The 13,340-nt window shown below is 42.8% G+C and overlaps 1 protein-coding gene and 1 long non-coding RNA gene across 6 annotated transcripts in view; one reads left to right on the forward strand and one right to left on the reverse strand.

Annotated features, from left to right (window-relative positions):
• Positions 1-7,734, reverse strand: part of GKAP1 (G kinase anchoring protein 1) — a 90,692-nt gene extending 82,958 nt beyond the window's left edge. For 2 of the 4 annotated variants that reach the window (XM_049895746.1, XM_049895742.1), the window contains exons 1-2: positions 7,496-7,734; positions 6,907-7,043 (exon numbers count right to left, since the gene is read on the reverse strand). The gene's annotated coding sequence lies outside the window, so the exon portion shown is untranslated. Of the gene's footprint in view, positions 1-6,848; positions 7,044-7,182; positions 7,299-7,495 lie in introns of those variants that run through there. The other 2 variants (XM_049895745.1, XM_049895743.1) reach the window with 2 other exon arrangements.
• Positions 7,735-7,913: 179 nt separating this feature from the next.
• The window catches only part of LOC126083068 (uncharacterized), a 35,249-nt gene continuing 29,822 nt past the window's right edge, over positions 7,914-13,340 (forward strand). For both annotated transcript variants that reach the window (XR_007518719.1, XR_007518718.1), the window contains exon 1: positions 7,914-8,535. This is a non-coding gene — a long non-coding RNA (uncharacterized LOC126083068). The remainder of the gene's footprint in view (positions 8,536-13,340) is intronic.

Below are 13,340 nucleotides of genomic sequence, written 5' to 3' on the forward strand. Positions count from 1 at the left end.
AATTAACAGCTTAACTTGACAAGTCCAGGAACTAGAAAGAGAAGAGCAAACTAAGCCTAAACCTAAAATAACAAAGATCGGAGCAGAAATAAATAAAACTGAAAACAGAAAAACAATACAATCAGTAAAACCAGAAGTTGATTCTTTGAACAGATCAATGAAATTGCCAAGCCTTTAGCTAGATTGACAAAGCAAAGATGCAAATAACCAAAATTAAAAAATGAAAGAAGGGACATTACGACTGACATGATAGGAACAAAGAGCATTATGAACAACTATATGGTAACAAACTGGACATCAACCTAGATGAAATGGACAAATTCTTAGAAGCACACACCCTACCCAAGCTGACTCAAGAGGGAACAGAAAATCTCGACAGACCCGTGACAAATGAAGAGATCAAATCAGTGATCAATAACTCTCCCCCCACCCCCAAAAAAGTCGTGAACCAGATGCCTTCACTAGGGAATTGTACCAAACATTTAGTGAAAAATTGACATCAACCCTGTTTAAACTCTCCCAAAAAACAAAGACAGAAGGTATATTCCCTAACTCATTCTATGACACAAACACAACCCTGACACCAGAGCCAGAAAAAGACATCCACAAGAAAATGAAACTATAGATACCAAAATGAAAAAATCCTCAACAAAATACAAGTGAACAGAATCCAACAGCATATTAAAAGAGTCATACACCATGACCAATGGGAATTTATGCCAGGAACACAGGGATGGTTCAACATTAGAAAATCAATCAATGTAATATACCACATCAATAGAACAAAAAAAAAGAACCACATTGTCACCCCTACGGATGCAGAAAAACCATGTCATAAAATCCAACACCTTTTCTTGATGAAAATCCTACAGAAGACTGTAATAGAAGGGAAATTCCTCAATATGATTCAGGACATATATGAAAAGCCAACAGCCAACATTATATTTAATGGAGAAAGACAGAGCTTTCCCCCTGAAACTGGGGACAAGGGTGCCTGCTCTTACCACTTATAGTTAAAATTGTACTAGAAACCCTAGCCAGAGAAAAAGAAATAAAGGATGTCCAGATTGGGAGGGAAAAAAAAAAAAAAGAAGTAAAATTATCTGTATTTGCCGATGATATAATCTTACATAAAGAACATCCCAAAGAGTCTAGAAGAAAACTTCCAAAGTTAATACAGGAATTTAACAAAGTTGCAGGGTACAAGGCTGAAAAACAAAAATCAACTGGGTTTCTACACAACAGCAATGAAGAATCTGAAAGAGAAATTAGGTAAACAATTCCATTTACACTAGGATCTAAGAGAATAAAATACCTGAAAATAAATCCAAGCAGTGACATAAAGGACATACACAAAACACTATAAAACTTACAGAAAGAGATTAAGGAAGACTTAAACAAATGGAAAGATGTTCCATGTTCATGGACTGGAGAATTCAGTATTCTTAAAATATCGATACTACCCAAAGTAGTCTATAGATTCAACACAATCCCAACCAAAATTCCAACAGCCTTCTTTACAGAAATGGAAAAACCGATTCTCAGCTTTATAGGAATGGCAAGAGGATCCAAATAGCTAAAACACTGTTGAAAGAGAAGAACAAAGTAGGAGGACTCACACTTCGTGATTTTAAAACACACTATACAGCTACAGTAATCAAAACAGCCTAGTACTGGTATAACAATGGGCATATACACCAATGGAATAGAATTGAGAATCCAGAAATAAATCCACCCATCTAAGGTCATGTGACTTTTGACAAGGGTGTTACATCTATTAAAGGGGGGAAAGAAAAGTCTCTTCAATAAATGGTGCTGGGAAAATTGGATTTCCACATGCAGAAAAATGAAACAAGATCCACGCCTCACAGCATACACAAAAACAAATTCGGAATGGATTCAGGACCTAAACGTACAAACTTAAACCATAAAACTCTAAGAAGAACAAGCAGCAACAATGCTGTCAAGCCTAGCTTTCAACAGTGAATTATCTAATATAATGACACATACACAAACAGCAAAAGATAAAATAAGTAAATGGGATCTCATAAAAACTTAAAACTTTTTGTTCATCAAAAGACTTAACCAAAAAAGTGAAAAGACAAGCTACCCACTGGGAAAATATCTTCGGAATCCATATATCTGACAACGATCTGATAATAAAAAAATACATATAACTTTGACAACTTAAAAACAAAAAGATAAATAACTCAATCATAAAATGGGCAAGGAACGTGAACACACATTTCACCAAAGAGGACGTTGAAATGGCCACCAAACACAGGAAAAGATGCTCAGCATCATCATTTTTTTTATCATTAGCTATCAGAGAGATGCAAATCAAAACCATAATGAGATATCATTTCACTCCCACTAGGATGGCTAAGATTTTAAAAAAAAAAAAGAACAAATTTTGGTAAGGATGTGGGCAAACTGGAACCCCTATCCATTGCTGGTGGGAATGCAAAATGGTACAGGTGTTGTGGAAAACAGTGTAGTGGTTCCTCAAAAAAACTAAAAGTAGAACTACTATATGATCCACCAATTCCACTCCTAGGTACAGACTTGAAAGCAGAGACTCGAAAAGAGACTTGTACACCAATGTTCACTGCAGCACTATTCGCCATAGCCAAAAGGTAGAAACAACCAAAATGTCCATCAACAGATGAATGGATGAACAAAATATGGTATATACATAAAATACTACTCAGCCAATAAGAGAAATGAAGTCTTGATACATGCTACAGTATGAATGGAGCTTTAACACATTATGCTGAGCAAAATAAACCAATCACAAAAGGATAAACATCGCATGACCTCGGTTATATAAGAAACAAGGAAAGGCAAATGTATAGAGACCGAAGTTTATTACTGGTTACCAGGGGTGGTGGTGGTGTTAGATGCTGACCAGTCAGTTCCGACTCACAGTGACCCTACGTACAACAGAACAAAACACTGCCCAGTCCTGAGCCATACTCACAATCATTGTTATGCTTGAGCCCACTGTTGCAGCCACTGTATCAATCCATCTCCTTGTCTTCCTCTTTTTTGCTGACCCTCTACTTTACCAGGCATGATGTCTTTCTCCAGGGACTGACTCCTCCTGATAATGTGCCCAAAGTATGTGTGACACAGTCTCACCATTCTAGCTTCTAAGGTGCTTTCCTGTTGTACCTCTTCCAAGACAGATTTGTTTCTTCTTTTGGCAGTCCATGGTATATTCAATATTCTTCGCCAACACCACAATTTGAAGGCATCAATTCTTCTTTGGTCTTCGTTATTCATTGTCCAGCTTTCACATGCATATGAGGCGACTGAAAACATCATGGTTTGGGTCAGGTGCACCTTCATCTTCGAGGTGACATCGTTGCTCTTTTTTTTTTAAACACTTTAAAGAGGTCTTCTGTAGCAGGTTTGCCCAACGTAATGTGTCTTTTGATTTCCTGACTGTTGCTTCCATGGGTGTTGATTGTGGATCTAAGTAGAATGAAATCCTTGACAACTTCAACCTTTCCTCTGTTTATCATGATGTTTTGCTGGTCCAGTTGTGAGAATTTCTTTTTTCTTTATGTTGAGGTGTAATGCATAATGAAAGTTGTGGTCCCGTGGTCTCTGATCTTCATCAAAGACCACAGAGGTGGTAGGGATGAGGAAAAGGTGGCATTAACAGCAACAGAAAAATTGTATTGATTAAGGGTATGGTTGTACAGGCAACTAAAGTAATTGCTATCAGTAAGTTGGACACCTATAAAAAGTTGTACTGGCAAAAGTTGTGTGATAGATATATTTACAACAAAAACAAACAAACAAAAAAGAGTAGCTGCTGAGGCTGCTTATGTACAACCAAACACCTTATGGGATTTGGTTCCATAGTTTGGAGGGTTAGGGTCATGGTTTCACGGGACATTCCAGTTCACAGGACTAATGAATTATTTAGTGCTTCTGTTCTACTTCCTAGTTTGTTGCATAAGTGCCTGAGATTTTAAAAGTTTGCAAGTAGCCATCTAAGGCACAAAAATTGGTCTCTATTCACCTGGAACAACAGAGAAAGGAGAGTCAGGGCTACAAGGAGGATATGGAATGTGTGACTAATTGCCTCCATTAACAACTGCCTCCTGTGCCATGAAGACCAGAAGAACTGGATGGTGCCTGGCTACCAATACTGCACATTTTGAAAAAACATTCCACACACAAGAATCTTGATCAAAAGGGGTAAATTGCAGAACATAATTTAAAATTCTCATGGACTCAAAAGATTCTGGAGCTATAGAGGGTGGTTGAACCCCTGAAACTACTGCCCTGAGATAATCTTTAAACCTTAAACCAAAAATATCCTGGTATCTTCTTAAAACCAAACAACAGTTTAGCTCAACTAGTAAAACAAATCTGCCTTAAACATTATGCTTTTTTAAGAACTCTCTCTATGGGATCAAACTGACAGCAACTCAAAAGATTAGATAGGAACCTTAGGGGGCAGTGAATTTATGTTAGTAAGGAAGGAACAACTCAGAAAAGGAGGGTGAGAATGGCTGCACAACTTGAAAAATGTAATCAGTGCCACTAAATTATACATGAAGAAACTGTTGAATTGTCATTATGTTGTGCTGTGCATAGTCTCAACAAACACAAAAACAAAACAAAATTAAATATATATATATATACAGAGAAAACAAGCAAAGAAAGAACTAGAATACATCGGATGCTTAAGTAAACTATTTCTAATACATGAACAGCCTACACTGCAAGCAGCAGGATTTCTAAATGGCTGGTATTCCTGTGCTGCTTGTGCTCTATCAAGGTTCTAAGGACCACTGCCATTATGACCTCATTATTCCTCTAGCCTATGACCTCACAGGGGCTAGGAAAGATGTAGCCATAACCAGCCATGTCTCAGTCTGAAAAAACCAAACCCACTGCTGTCAAGTCAATTCTGACTCATGGCAACCCTACAGGACAGAGCAGAACTGCCCCATATGGTTTCCAAGGCTGTAAATCTTTACGGAAGCAGGCTGCCACGTCTTTCTCCCATATCTCAGTCCCAAACCAAATTCGTTGCCGTCGAGTTGATTCTGATTCATAGTGACACTACAGGACAGAGTAAAACCGCCCCATAGGGTTTCCAAGGAGTGGCTAGTGGATTTGAACTGCTGACCTTTTGGTTAGAGTCGTACCTCTTAACCCACTGGGGACCAGAATTAGGGCACTTCAAATTCAAGAGCAACCATATACATCACTTTTTATAAAATGAATGATAGTCATCTCCCATTAACACCAGTTAGCATACTTTAAAAAAATAAATGCAATATAGATGCCAATTCTACCACCCACGTGTCAGTCTGCCATACTGTGGTGGTTTGTGTATTGATATGATGCTGGAAGCTATGCCACTGGTATTTCAAATACCGGCAGGGTTACCCATGATGGACAAGTTTCAGCGGAGCTTCCAGGCTAAGACAGGCTAGGAAGAAAGGCCTGGTGAGCTACTTCCAAAAATTAGCGCAAATGGAAACCTAGGATCACAACAGAACGTTGTCTGGTTCACTTCCTTTGGACACATCATACTCAAAAAAAAACTTTTTTTTTTTTAAAGGACAGATCAATCGAAGACATTAGGTTTGGTGAAGCAGAGAGCCAGCGAGGGGACGTGGGAGACCCCTGGTGAGGTGGATTGGCACAACAGCTGCAACGATGGACTGGAACATGCTGGCGATTGTACACTTCATCTTCATCCTGCTGTACATGGGGCTGCCATGAGTTGGAGTTGGCTAGGCAGCAGCTATACAGCTAGCTAGCTAATTATATGTCCTATCTCTCTATAGATACCAATTAACATGGCCTCGTTGACATGTGAAATTTTTAAAAGTGAAAAAGTGCCCTAAAAATGAAATGACACTGAATATCAGTAATTTAACACCTGATAAAAATTTAAAATTATACTATTTCATGCTCTGTTCCCCAAATAACTCAAGTAAACAGTACTGTTCACTTTGATTTCTTAAAAGTTAAAGTTTACAACCACCAAGTTTCACAACCACCAGTGCCAAGCGTGTATCAAAACTTTGCCTAGTACACGTTTACTGCAAACTAACGGGTATGCCCTAAATTCCATTTTCCTCACAGTTAGGTACTGCCTCCTCTCTCCAATTTACAGCCCCTAATATCCATTTTTTAATATCTGTAGGCTGAGACATCTAACCAAAAAACACAAGCAGGTACTGATTGAGGACTAAAGGATTCTCCTGAGTCTCCACATCTATTTTCATTTGCTCAGTGTTCTTTTCATTTCCTTCTCTGCTCTTGCTTTTACTCCAGAGAGTTGAAGCTACTAGGTTGGTATCTTACAAATAAATTTGTTATAACCATTTACAGCATTTTAAAAATCCTTTCCATTAATTAGAATTTGATTCATACCAACTACAGCGTTAAACACTTGTTGAGAAAAAACCTAGGATTTCTACAGATTAAAGATTTTTAGTATTTCAGTCTGCCATAAAGTTTCTCAAAATGTAACTTCACGTCCATTTTTCGAACTGATAATACAGGTTAAAATCAGAAACACATTTATATAGAGATGATTCAATGACTTTTCCACGTAAGAAAGATGATCTTTCATTAGTGCTTGTAACGAAAACCTGTAGCACCTACTCAATTGTAAAACCTGGCTAAAGTGAGAATGAAAAAAACGTATAAGGGCCTGGGAAAGAAGGCCATCAGACGATTTTAATAAACCATTTTTGCCATTACTATTTAACATTTACTTAAACGTTAAGGATCTAACAAAAAGTCTCAAAAGCTACTTTTTCCAAACACTAACAGAAAAAAATAAGTAAAAAATCTTGCTCGCTTACTTTTCAATACATGGCAGGGAAGGTGGGAGCGCGATACTCAAAAAGTAATACACTATACCTCATTCATGAGTGAAAGCCAAATTTCACCCATAAGCGGTTAACCGATGCTCCAAAACTTATTCGCACAAAGTACACAGAGAAAGAAACAGGACTGGGTGAGACCTAGTAACTCCGGCAGAAAAGCGGCTTCAAAACCTGAAAGGGAAAAAACAGCGAGTCAGGTCGTCGCTCCAGAAATTTCCGAGCGCCCGGCGGCCCGGGAGGGAGCGCGGGAGGCGGCGGCCCTCGCAGAGCTAAACTGCGGATGCGGACGGCGGGGAGGGGACGGTGGCACCTGTCACTTGGGCGGCCCTGGTCCCCGCGGGGCCTCCGGAGTCGCGGCCACAGCCCGGGAGCCAAGGCCTGGGGCCGGGCGCAGGTCCCACCCCGCCGCCCCCGAGCCCTCCGCCGAGCGTCGGGACCCTTCCCCGAGAGCGGCCCTCCCGCGCCCTCTACCCAGCGGCTCCGGCCGGCAGTGCCCGTCGCCTGAGGCCAGGCCCCTAACCGCCGAGCCCGCGGCGCGGAGGGAGCGCGGCCGAGGCGCCACAACCGCCTGAGGGGCGCCAGCGCGGGCACCCGCGGGGCGGGCCCGCCCTCCTGGTACTCACCGGGCCTCCCCTGCCGCCGGTACGGCCCACCTCTCCCTCCTCCCCCCGCCGCCACCGCCGCTCCCGCGGCTCTCCGGGCGGCCGCACGGGCGTTGGGACTAGGCTGGGTCAAGTGTCGAGAGGGGAGGGGGCGGGCTCGCGCCGCGCGGGGATCGCGCGTCGGCCGCGCGGGCAGGACGCCGGGCACTAACGGGTTCGCGGGCGCCGGGGCCAGGCCGGCTGGGCGGACCGCGGCGACGGCGGTGAGCGCGGCTGCTGGCTGCGGTGAGGGGCGGGGAGAGCGCGGCTGCCAGCGGGGGGCGGGAGGAAAGTCCCGGCGGAGGGGGCGGCGTGAGAGCCGCGGGGCGGGAGCGGGGGCGGGGCCTGGCGCGCCAGCCGCCGCGCGCGGGGGTTTGTTTATTTTCGCGGTTGGTTGCGGCGCTGGCGCGTGGGCAGAGGTTCGCCGGTGACGTGAGCACTCAGAGTTGGGGGAGACGTCCAGAACCACCTGCTGGCAGGGGAGCTACGGGGGCCGGGCAGGGTCCAAACGTTTTACGTAGGCGGTGGCGCCGCGGTCTTCGGAGCTACGGGGAAGAGAAGGGCTTGTCCAGAGCGGCCCTTCCTGGGGTATCTCGAGCTAATAAGACCGTGGGCCATTCTTCCTCAATTCAGAGAGATCACCTGCATCGCGGACCACAGAGGGCTCAGGAGTGGGAAAGGACTGTGGGACCAGGTGGCCCGGGTTCCCAGCAAATCGAGGTTGCACTTCCACTTAGTGAAGTGGTGATGGTCCTGGCAGATCAAGATTTGCGTAGCAAAACTGCATTTGGTCTCTGTAACGCAAAGAACTAACATTCTTTGCAGAGTTACACAGCGCTTTCACATCACCTCCTTTGATGCTCCATCAGGTAGCAGTATCCTTATTTTACAAGCGAAGTTAAGTGACTTACCGAAAGCCTCACAGCTAATAAAAAACAGAGCCAGAACTCAGCCGTACTGACTTCAAATTCTGTGCGCTTACCATTGCATCATAGTTTGATCGATCTATCAGACACACACAGGTAAGATGCTGCATGGTTACAGAAGGGAGTTGAAGATGCTATCCTTGTCTCAATGAGTAAGGAATAAGACAAAGATAAAACAGTTATAATAAAAGACAGATCATGACAGGTGCCATTTGAGAAGTACAAAGAGGTTACCGTTGTGGATCAAAGAACAGCTCACATCTGGCTGGGGGATCACTAAAGAAAAGCAACACTTAGGACTGACCTTGAAGGAGATGGGCAATGGGTTTACAGCAAGAGGTGATGTTTTTAGTTGCCTTCCAGGCAATCCTAACTCCTGACTACCCCATGTGTGTCAGAGAAGAGCCGTGTTTGTAAGGTTTTCAATGGCTGATTTTTCAGAAGCAGATCGCTAGGCCTGTTTTCCGAGAAGCCTCTGGGTGGGTTCAAACTGCCAACCTTTTGGCTAGTAGTTGAGGTCTTAACCATTTGCACCACCCAGGGACTCAAAAGGGAATCTAACCCACTGCTTTGGGGTCTATTCCTACTCAGCACCCTATAGCAAGAGATAAAACTGCCCCATAGAGTTTCCAAGGCTGTAATCTTTATGGAAGCAAACTGCCACATCTTTCTCCTATGGAGCAGCTGGTGGGTTTGAACTGCTGACCTTTCAGTTAGCCTCCCAGCACTTAACCACAGCATCACCAGGGCTCCTTCAAGAGAGGATCCCACCCAGTGCTGTCGAGCTGATTCCAACTCATAGTTGATTCCAACTCCTAGCGACCCTATAGGACAGAGTAGAATTGGCCCATAGAGTTCCCAAGGAGTGCCTGGTGGATTCAAACTGCCGACCCTTTGGTTAGCAGCTGTAGAACTTAACCACTACGCTACCAGGGTTTCCTCAAGAGCGGATAGCATGAAAAAATACATGAAGACAGATTGATGAAAGTTGTATTCAGAAAAGAGCAAATGGCAAGTCTCTAGGCATGTTGAGAAGTAGCAGAGTCAAAGGATAACAGGGCCTTGGATGCCAACTGCAAGAATTTGTGTTTAATTTCATATTTTGAGTTTTTGTGGTTTAAAAGTTTTTAAGGAAAAAAGCAAGGCTTTGTGTTTGTACTATTGACCTCTGCGTGATGGAATACAAAAATTAGAGGTGGGAAAACTGCCAGACAGACTTGCAGTACGCCAGAAAAAATGGTGAGTCTAAACTGGAGGCAGGCAGGAGGGATTAAAAGAGCGTGGTTGAGAGATGATGTGGAAACAGAATACAGAATTTGGCAATTTATTTTGTGGGGAGAGTCAGAGAGAAAGATTGAATTTGTAGACCATTATAAGAAATAGAAAAGTTAGACAAAGGAGCTGCTTTTTGAGAGACCATCAGTTTAGATTTGGACATTTTGAAGGGTGTGAAGAGTTGGCAAGACAGTCAAATAGAAGTAGCCACTAAAAATTAGAAATAAAAGTTTTGAAATATGAGGAAGAGGTTTGAACTAGAAAGTAGATTGGGAAATTATCAGCCTAGCAGTGTTATAACTGAGAGAAAAGAAGAAAACAAAGGGCAGAACCTTGTAGAACTTCTTAGTTACTTGCTACTCAAAGTGTGGTCCACGGACCAGCAGCATTGGCAGCATTAGGGAGTTTGTTTGAAAGGCCGACTCTCAGGCCTCACTACCAAAATAACCAAACCCAGTGCCACTGAGTTGATTCCAACTAATAGCAATTCTATAGGTCAGGGTAGAACTGCACCATAGAGTTTCCAAGGAGCTCCTGGTGGATTTGAACTGCCGACCCTTTGGCTGGCAGCTGTAGCACTTAACCACTACACCACCGGGGTTTCCTGGCCTCACTACACATCAGTCAAATCAACATCTTTAACGTAACAAGAACCCCAGGTGATTTTTGTCATGTTAAAGTTTGAGACGTTCTTCTGATCTAAGTGAGAGAAGCCAGCAAAAAAAAAAAGGGGGGGGGGAGGGTGATGAAAAAATAAATAAATAGAAAAAAAAGAAGGGATGAGAGAGATGGGAGGGGAACCAGCGTGATGCAGAATTGCCAAAGCAAGGTAAATGGGAATTTTGCAAAGGCAGGGCAGAAGGAGGTATTGGCCAACAATATCCAAAACCACAGAGGTTGGAAAACGCAAGGATGTAAGATGTTTTTGGATTTTGTGATTAGGTGGGATGGTATTAATGACAATGTTGCTCTAATTGAAAGCTTGGAGACTGCCCCCTTGTGACGAGGGACAGCGTAGATCTCTAATCCCTCCAATTCCCAGATATATGGGAGATATGGTTGGTGGATTTGCTGGTGGAAGAAAGTAGAAGTTTTCTTTTTCTTTTTTATACTTCAGGTAGAAGTTTACAGAGCAAATTAGTTTTTCATTAAACAGCTAATACACAAATTGTTTTGTGGTATGGGTCGCCAGCCGCACGATGTGTCAACACTCCGCTCTTCCACCCTAGGTTCTCCGTTTCCATTCATCCACTTTTCTTGTCCCTTCCTGCTTTCAAGTCTTTGTTTTTTGGGGCCAGTGTGTCCATGTAGTCTCATATACGTGATTGAACTATGAAGCACTTTTTTTTTATTGTGCTTTAAGTGAAGGTTTACAAATCAAGTCAGTCTCTTGTACAAAATTTATATACACCTTGCTATATATAAAAAAAAATTTTTTTTTTTTTATATACGCCTAGTTGCTCTTCCTCTAATGTGACAGCACACTCCTCTCCACCCTGTATTTGCCTGTCCATTCAGCCAGCTTCTGTCCCCCTCTGCCTTCTCATCTCCCCTCCAGGCGGGAGATGCCCACACAGTCTCATTTGTCTACTTGATCCAAGAAGCTCACTCCTCACCAGTATCATTTTCTATCTTATAGTCCAGTCCAATCCCTGTCTGAAGAGTCCAACATTTATTATTTTGTGTTTTTTGGGTTAATGCCAGCCTTGTTGGAGTGAGATGGAATCTCGTTCTAGTTTTGGTTTGTGTTTCTCTGACGGCTAAGGATCATGAGCACTTCCTCATGTATCTGTTAGCTACCTGAATGTCTTCTTCAGTGAAGTGCCTGTTCATATCCTTTGCCTGTTTTTTTAATGGGGGTTATCTCCTTTTTTGTTGTTGAGTTTTTGCAGTATCATGTAGATTTTAGAGATCAGATGCTGATTGGAAATGTCATAGCTAAAAACTTTTTCCCAGCCTGTAGATAACGTTTTTCCTCTTTTGGTGAAGTCTTTGGATGAGCATGATGTTTGATTTTTAGGAGCTCCCAGTTATCTAGTTTCTCTTCTGGTATTTGTGGGTTGTTAGTAATTTTGTGTGTGTGTGTGTGTGTCTTAAGTCAATTTCTTTTTTTTTTATTAATTTTTATTGTGCTTTAAGTGAAAGTTTACAAATCAAGTCAGTCTCTCACATATGAACTTATATACACCTTACTACATACTCCCACTTACTCTCCCCCTAATGCGTCAGCCCGCTCCCTCCTTCCAGTCTCTCCTTTCATGACCGTTTTGTCAGTTTCTAACCCTCTCTACCCTCCCATCTCCCTTCCAGACAGGAGATGCCGATGTAGTCTCAAGTGTCTACCTGATGCAAGTAGTTCACTCCTCATCAGCATCTCTTTCCAACCCATTGTCCAGTCCAATCCATGTCTGATGAGTTGGCTTCGGGAATGGTTCCTGTCTTGGGCCAACAGAAGGTTTGGGGACCATGACCACTGGGATTCTTCTAGTCTTAGTCACACCATTAAGTCTGGTCTTTTTATGAGAATTAGTAATGGTTTATATACTATTTATGCTGTGTATTAGAGCTCCTAATGTCCCTATTTTTTTCTTCCATGTTCTTTATCATTTTAGATTTTATGTTTAGGTCTTTGATTCATTTTGAGTTAGTTTTTGTCCATGGTGTGAGGTATGGGTCTTGCAAACCACGTCTTTCACATGTGTTATTGTTTGTTTTATAGACCTGTCTAATCTTTGGCTGGGAGCCTTGGTGGCATAGTGGTTAAGAACTTGGCTGCTAACAAAAGGTCGGCAGTTCAAATCCACCAGCTACTCCTTAGAAACCCTATGGGGCAGTTCTGCTCTGTCCTACAGGGTCACTATGAGTTGGAACAAACTTGATGGCACCTAACAACACCAACAACAATCTTTGGCTAAAGGGTGAACTTCAAGAGTGACTTCAGTACTGCGTTAAAAGGGTGTCTGGGAGCCATACTCTTGGGATTTCTCCAGTCTGTGTCAGACCAGTTAGTCTGATCTTTTTTGTGTGTGTGGATTTGAATTTTGTTCTATATTTTTCTCCAGCTCTATCTGGGACCTTCTATGGTGATCCCCGTCAGAGCAGTCAGTGGTGGTAGCCAGGTACCATCTAGTCATACTGGGCTTAGTCTGATAGAGGCTATGGTAGTTGTGGTCCATTAGTCCTTTGGACTAATCTTTCCCTTGTGTCTTTGGTTTTCTTCATTCTCGTTTGTTTCAACCAGGATGGGACCAGTAGATGTATCTTAGGTGGCCGTTCACAGGCTTTTAAAAAGACCCCAGACACTACTCACCACAGTCAGATGTAGAACATTTTCTTTATAAACTGTGTTATGCCAGTTGAGTTAGATGACCCCTACGACCATGGTCCCCAGCCCTTAGCCCAGTAACTTGGTCCCTGAGGGAGTCTGAATGTCTGTGTAGCTTTTACAACTTTGCCTTGGTCAAGTTGTACTACCTTCCCCACTACTGTGTACTGTCTTCACCAGAGTTACCACTTATCTACTATCTAGTTAGTATTTTTCTTCCCACTCTTCCCCTCTGTCATAACAGAAGTTATTTTCTAATTGCTTATATTTTCTCACTGAAATAAGAAGCAAGATCATTTTG

The sequence above is a fragment of the Elephas maximus genome, chromosome 9, assembly GCF_024166365.1.
Source record: "Elephas maximus indicus isolate mEleMax1 chromosome 9, mEleMax1 primary haplotype, whole genome shotgun sequence".
Taxonomy (NCBI): Eukaryota; Metazoa; Chordata; class Mammalia; order Proboscidea; family Elephantidae; genus Elephas; species Elephas maximus.